The sequence below is a fragment of the Toxorhynchites rutilus genome, chromosome 2, assembly GCF_029784135.1.
Source record: "Toxorhynchites rutilus septentrionalis strain SRP chromosome 2, ASM2978413v1, whole genome shotgun sequence".
Classification (NCBI taxonomy): Eukaryota; Metazoa; Arthropoda; class Insecta; order Diptera; family Culicidae; genus Toxorhynchites; species Toxorhynchites rutilus.
This window is the reverse complement of record NC_073745.1, coordinates 155,337,106-155,343,930: the sequence shown is the minus strand read 5'-3', so window position 1 is coordinate 155,343,930 and position 6,825 is coordinate 155,337,106.

Below are 6,825 nucleotides of genomic sequence, written 5' to 3'. Positions count from 1 at the left end.
AATAACTCTTCTTCGAAAGGTTTAATGGCCCTTAAAAGCGCCTTGTTTTACGGTGGCTGGTTTTACCACCAAAGCAGTCTGTATAAACAAACTTTTTCCTTCTTCTACCTGCTTCCGTTTTGCGATTGCGTTTGCCACTCGCTGAAACTATTGTTGCCACCGAACCGAATGTGCTCTGTTCTGTAGGCGGGTTTTTTATTGTTGTGAGCAGCTTTGCAAGCCAACTAGAGCACTCCGGCGGCCGAAACTCTATAACCGCTATTGGGTATAATGGTGCTCCGGCACCAATCCGTTGATACGATGTGATGTGAAACGATGCCATACAACCACACTGATTTACGGTTTGAAAGAGAATGATATATTTTTCAGCGGATCCGTGCCTTTTGTACTCTAGCGGTACACGCTCACAGGATAGAGACAAATCGGCAGACTCAGCCAGAGGGGCGAGTCCAACGAGACGAACGAAAGAGCGTTAAAAGGCAGCGATGGCAAAAAAATACATTTATTACGATTTGTTCGCTCGTTGGATTCACATGCAGGCTAAAAAGGGTCCTTTTCAGGATCACAAAATTATCTTCAATCTATAGAGTTTATTGTTTTGTTATCACTCGATATCCCCATCCTGTTCGGCTAAACCTTCCTGTTTAGCGATTGCGTCTGCCACTCGCCACAGGATTCACAGTTGGAAAATTTCTTACCATCCAGCTTGGGACATGTTGTACAGTAAATTACATTTAATGCGACGTGACGAAGCCCGCTCTCTGTCGCATTGGAGGCGATTTTAACCTGTAATTGAACATTTGCGATGGCAGTGGTAGAGTGTCGACTTTCAATGTGGGGTCATAATTTGGATCTCTATGTTTACAAAAATGTCCAACTAAATATGTCGCATTACATGTCCGTCCAATTTAGCTAAATGTCGAACTAATTGTAAATTACTGTACTTTCAATCTGGAAACAATTGAGGAATTGGTGAAAATTGAATAATCAGGAAAGTCCCCAACTATCAATAAGCTCAGAACAACTGCCAAATTCACATACTCATCAGATCCTGGCAAACAAATTATGAAAAAATCAATTTGTGTTTTATTATTATTTTGGATATTATTTTAGAAAGCATTGAACTGTATTTCGTAAACTCTTTTTTGAAAGGTTAAATGGCCCTGATAAGCGCCGTGTTTTATGGAATGGTTCCAATTTAGAAAACTTAGTACTCGTGGTTTTGAAAAAAAACCATTTCGAACGCCCTCGATGCCGCCTTGTTCTGGATTTGCCACCAAAGCAGATTGTATAAAGAACAAACTTTTTTCTTCTGCTACCAGCTGCCGTTTTGCGATTGCGTATGCCACTCGCCACTCGCCACTCGCTGCAACTGCCTGTTGTCTTGATGTCCACCGAACCGAATGTGTTCTGTTTCGAATGCGGGTTTTCTTATCGTCGCGAGTAGCTTTGCCAGCTAACTCGATCACTTCGGCGGCCGAAACTATATAACGCCGGCTAGGTGGACTGGTGCACTGGTACTAACGCGCTCGGCCTAGCAACCTTGCGTGGAACTCGAGACCAACACGGTTCGAGCGGGATTTTGCATTTCCCTTCACTTTTCCTCCTTTGCCATGTCCAGACATGGCTGCTTGGGTTGGTTTATTGATGTGTTGTGATGCGAACCGATATGGTATACGGTTTGAATGAGAATGATCGTTACGGTAAGGTAAGGTAAGGTAAGGTAAGGTATTGCATTATAGAGACTTTAAACTTTTGCAGTTCATTCGTCTCTAGCCTTGAGAAAGGCCCTTTGAAAACTCTACTCTACTCTATTACTCTACTCCAGCGCTACCACCTCCACCCTCTTGCCTTGAGAAAGGCACTCGATCCCTCGCCGTCCAGCTCGTCCAGCAACGATGTTGTCCAGTCGGTGTCCACACAAAGAATGATCGTTACGGCAGCGGAGCGGGGATTTTTAAGCTGACTGGCTGGCTCGAGTATTACGCATGTGTGAGACTGCGACCAATGTTTCGTTCATTTTTTTCTTTTTCCTTTTCAATCGTGCTTCATTCTATTTCGCTGCTGCTCTGGTTGCCCGTTTTGGTCGGTACGATTTGAGGAGCACAAAATGGACCAATCAAAAATGGGCACATAATGCATTTGGACAATGCTTGATATTTCACAATTATTCAATTATTTATCTCAGGAAAAATGAAATGTTATTCGTTATGATAGATGCGTAGATATATTTCCTATCAATTGATGCAAAAACCTTTGCGATCTATTGAGAAATGCTCGAGTTATAAGCGTTCCAAATCTTGCATTTTTTCCTACTTGTTCAGTGCCTAGATTTCCATTTCACCCCCTATATCTTCCGGTTAGACGTAGTCCTACGTCAAAAACCATTTCGAACGCCCTCGATGCCGCCTTGTTCTGGATTTGCCATTGAAGCAGTTTGTATAAAGAACAAACTTTTTTCTTCTGCTACCTGATGCCGTTTTGCGATTGCGTTTGCGTCTGCCTGTTGTTGTCTTGATGTCCACCGAACCAAAGCGCTAGCAGTTTTGCCAGCCAACTCGATCACTTCGGCAGCCGAAGCTCTATAACGGCGGCTAGGTGGACTGGTGCACTGGTACTAACGCGCTCGGCCTAGCTACCCTTGCGGGGAACTCCTTTCCCTTCACTTTTCCTCCTTTACCATGTGCAGACAAGGCTGCTTGGGTTGGCTTGTTGATGTGTTGTGACGGTTTGAATGAGAATGATCGTTACAGCAGCGGAGCGGGGATTTTTAAGCTGACTGGCTGGCTCGAGAATTACGCATGTGTGAGACTGCGACCAATGTTTCGTTCATTTTTTGACGTGGGACTACGTCTAACCGGAGTATATGGGGGTAAAATAAAAACCTAAGCACAGAACATGCAGTAAAAAATGAAAGATTCCAAATGCTTATAACTCGCACATTTCTTACTGGATCGGAAAGATGTTTGCATCAATGGATACGGAATATTTCTACGCTTCTATCGCAATTAATGAAATGTTATTTTTCATTAGATAAACAATTGAATAACTGTGAAATGTCAAGCGTTATCTAAACGCCCTAACTGCCTAGTTTTGATTGGCCCGATTTACGCTTTCCCGAACACAGACTTCAAAATCAATGTACTTGTGGGAATCCGCTTAGCAAATATACATGCAAGTAGAGGGTATTTTTGTTCCAACCGAGCTGTGTTTCCCTAACACGGACTTGAAAATCAATGTGCCTCGGGGAATCCATTCTGCAAATATATGAAAGTCGGGGGTATTTTTGTTCCGACTGAAATGTGTTTCCCTAACACGGATTTCAAATCCATGGAGCGTACGGAAATTGGCATTGCAAATACATGCAAGTCGGGGGCATTTTTGTTCCGGCTGAAATGTGTTTCCCCAACACAAACTTCAGAACCAAGGTGTCTGGGGAAATTGGCATTGCAAATTTATGCAGGTTGAGTGTATTTTCCTTCCGACTGAAATGTGTTTCTCTAACACAGACTTTAAATCCAAGCAGCGTGGGGAAATTGGCATTGCAAATACATGCAATTCGGGGGCATTTTTATTCCGGTTGAAATGTGTTTACCTATTACAGAATTCTAAACGAAGGTGTCAGGAGAACTCGGAATTGCAAATACATGCAAGGCATTTTCGTTCTGACTGAAATGTTTTTGTCTAACACAGACTTCAAAACCAAAATGTCATCATATCAAACGTAAAAGGACCGTCATTAATTTTACTTGTAACGAAGAACATAATCTATCCAAATGTATGAATCGACCTCACATGACATTATACAATCATTTTACTCACAAAGCAAATATATTGAATTCAATTGAATTCCGAAATTGTTTCATTCAATCAAAAATTAAATCAATACAAACAAATAATTCCTAAGCTAAGGTAGTCCCACGTCAACCTTGCGGTTATATCATAGATATAACCCACCCATTTTTGACGTAGGACTACGTCTAACCGGAAGATATAGGGGGTGAAATGGAAATCTAGGCACTGAACAAGTAGGAAAAAATGCAAGATTTGGAACGCTTATAACTCGAGCATTTCTCAATAGATCGCAAAGGTTTTTGCATCAATTGATAGGAAATATATCTACGCATCTATCATAACAAATAACATTTCATTTTTCTTGAGATCAATAATTGAATAATTGTGAAATATCAAGCATTGTCCAAATACACTATGTGCCCATTTTTGATTGGTCCATTTTGTGCTCCGCAAATCGTACCGACCAAAACGGGCAACCAGAGCAGCAGCGAAATAGAATAAAGCACGATTGGAAAGGAAAAAGAAAAAAAATGAGGGAAACATTGTCCGCAGTCTCACACATGCGTAAATCTCGAGCCAGCCAGTCAGCTTAAAAATCCCCGCTCCACTGCCGTAACGATCATTCTCATCCAAACCGTACACCACACCGGTTCGCATCACAACACATCAACAAACCAACCCAAGCATCCATGTCTGAACATGGTAAAGGAGGAAAAGTGAAGGGAAAGGCAAAATCCCGCTCGAACCGTGTTGATCTGGAGTTCCCCGCAAGGATAGCTAGGCCGAGCGCGTTAGTACCAGTGCACCAATCCACCTAGTCGGCGTTATATAGTTTCGGCCGCCGAAGTGATCGAGTTGGCTGGTAGAGCTGCTCGCGACGATAAGAAAAACCGCATTCAGAACAGAACACATCAAGACAACAACAGGCAGTTGCAGCGAGTGGCGAGTTGCAAACGCAATCGCAAAACGGCATCAGGTAGCAGAAGAAAAAAGTTTGTTCTTTATACAAACTGCTTTGGTGGCAAATCCAGAACAAGGCGGCATCGAGGGCGTTCGAAATGGTTTTTTTCAAAACCACGAGTACTAAGTTTTCTAAATTGGAACCATTCCATAAAACAAGGCGCTTTTCAGGGCCATTAAACCTTCCAAAAAAGAGTTTAGAAAATAAAGTTCATTGCTTTCTAAAACATTATCCAAAATAGTAATAAAACACAAATTGATTTTTTCATAATTTGTTTGCCAGGATCTGATGAGTATGTGAATTTGGCAGTTGTTCTGAGCTTATTGATAGTTGGGGACTTTCCTGATTATTCAATTTTCACCAATTCTTAAATTTTTTCCAGATTGAAAGTACAGTAATTTACAATTAGATCGACATTTAGCTAATTGGACGGACATGTAATGCGACATATTTAGTTGGACATTTTTGTAAACATAGAAATCCAAATTATGACCCCACATTGAAAGTCGACACTGTACCACTGTCATCGCAAATGTTCAATTACAGGTTAAAATCGCCTCCAATACGACACTGAGTGGCGCTTCGGCACGTCGCATTGAATGTAATTTACTGTATAACATGTCACAAAGCTGGATGGGAAGAAATTTTCCAACTGTGAAAGCTGTGGCGATTGGCAACAAATAGCTAAACAGGAAGGTTTAACCGAACAAGATGGGGATATCGAGTAATAACAAAAACAAAACACCAAAGGTTCTTTTCAGAACCACCAACATGTTCATAAAGAGTAAACAGTAAACTAATCCATTTTTCAGGTGGATAGGTAGGTATTCACGTAGGAGAAGAAAATAAAACAATATATTTAAAATATATATTTAACAAAAGCTGTCCCCTTTGTATAGTCCTACGTCACTCCGGTTATGTCCCCGACATTACCCACCCGTCTTTTTTTCTTTTTCCTTTCCAATCGTGCTTCATTCTATTTCGCTGCTGCTCTGGTTGCCCGTTTTGGTCGGTACGATTTGAGGAGCACAAAATGGACCAATCAAAAATGGGCACATAGTGCATTTTGACAATGCTTGATATTTCACAATTATTCAATTATTTATCTCAAGAAAAATGAAATGTTATTCGTTATGATAGATGCGTAGATATATTTCCTATCAATTGATGCAAAAACCTTTGCGATCTATTGAGAAATGCTCGAGTTCCAAATCTTGCATTTTTTCCTACTTGTTCAGTGCCTAGATTTCCATTTCACCCCCTATATCTTCCGGTTAGACGTAGTCCTACGTCAAAAAACACGAATGTTGTAATAACATGTGCTAATTAACGGAAATCTCACTTGTAACATCCCAATCCGTGATCCAAAGTGATCCACCAAAAAAACCGATCTCCGGTGCTGAGCATACCCAACTCAACTGTATTGAAGATAACATCCCAAAAATCGGGAAATATTCGGGGACGAGGGTACTCAGAAAAGGTGGACTGTATCTGATTCTTTTAATACACAAGTGCAGGTATAGAGATTTGGATAGCACTCGTTTCGTCCTTCCCAAATTATTTAGATAATCCTCCGAATATTCCGGTTATTTCTTCAAGTACACATGTACTCTGCAGATAAAAAATGTATCAGCAGTTCGCCATGTCAAACTTACTCTCTGTAGACTTGGACCTAGAACACAGAGTTCAGTTAATGCTCAAATGGCGTAGCTTAGAAGTTGAAAACAATGATCATCTACTTCCAATGGAAACTTGATCGCTCACCGTTTATGTGAGTTTCATTTAGAATACATATTTGAGCGGAGAAGTTCGTTGATATGGAAATATATCCGACATAATCATTTTATGGATAAATATGGAAAATATGGCTTTTAAAAAAAACTTTTGTTTAACGTGTCCACGTGGACATCATCTGTACTCCCATCCCCCTCACCGCGGACAAGCGTGGACATTTTCGTACCCCCTACACCCACTAAAGTTGTCCACGTGGTATGTGGACAGCCCCCTATTTCTCAAATTGCACTACCCACGAAAAATACTTTTTAAATGGAAATGAACATACGAGACAA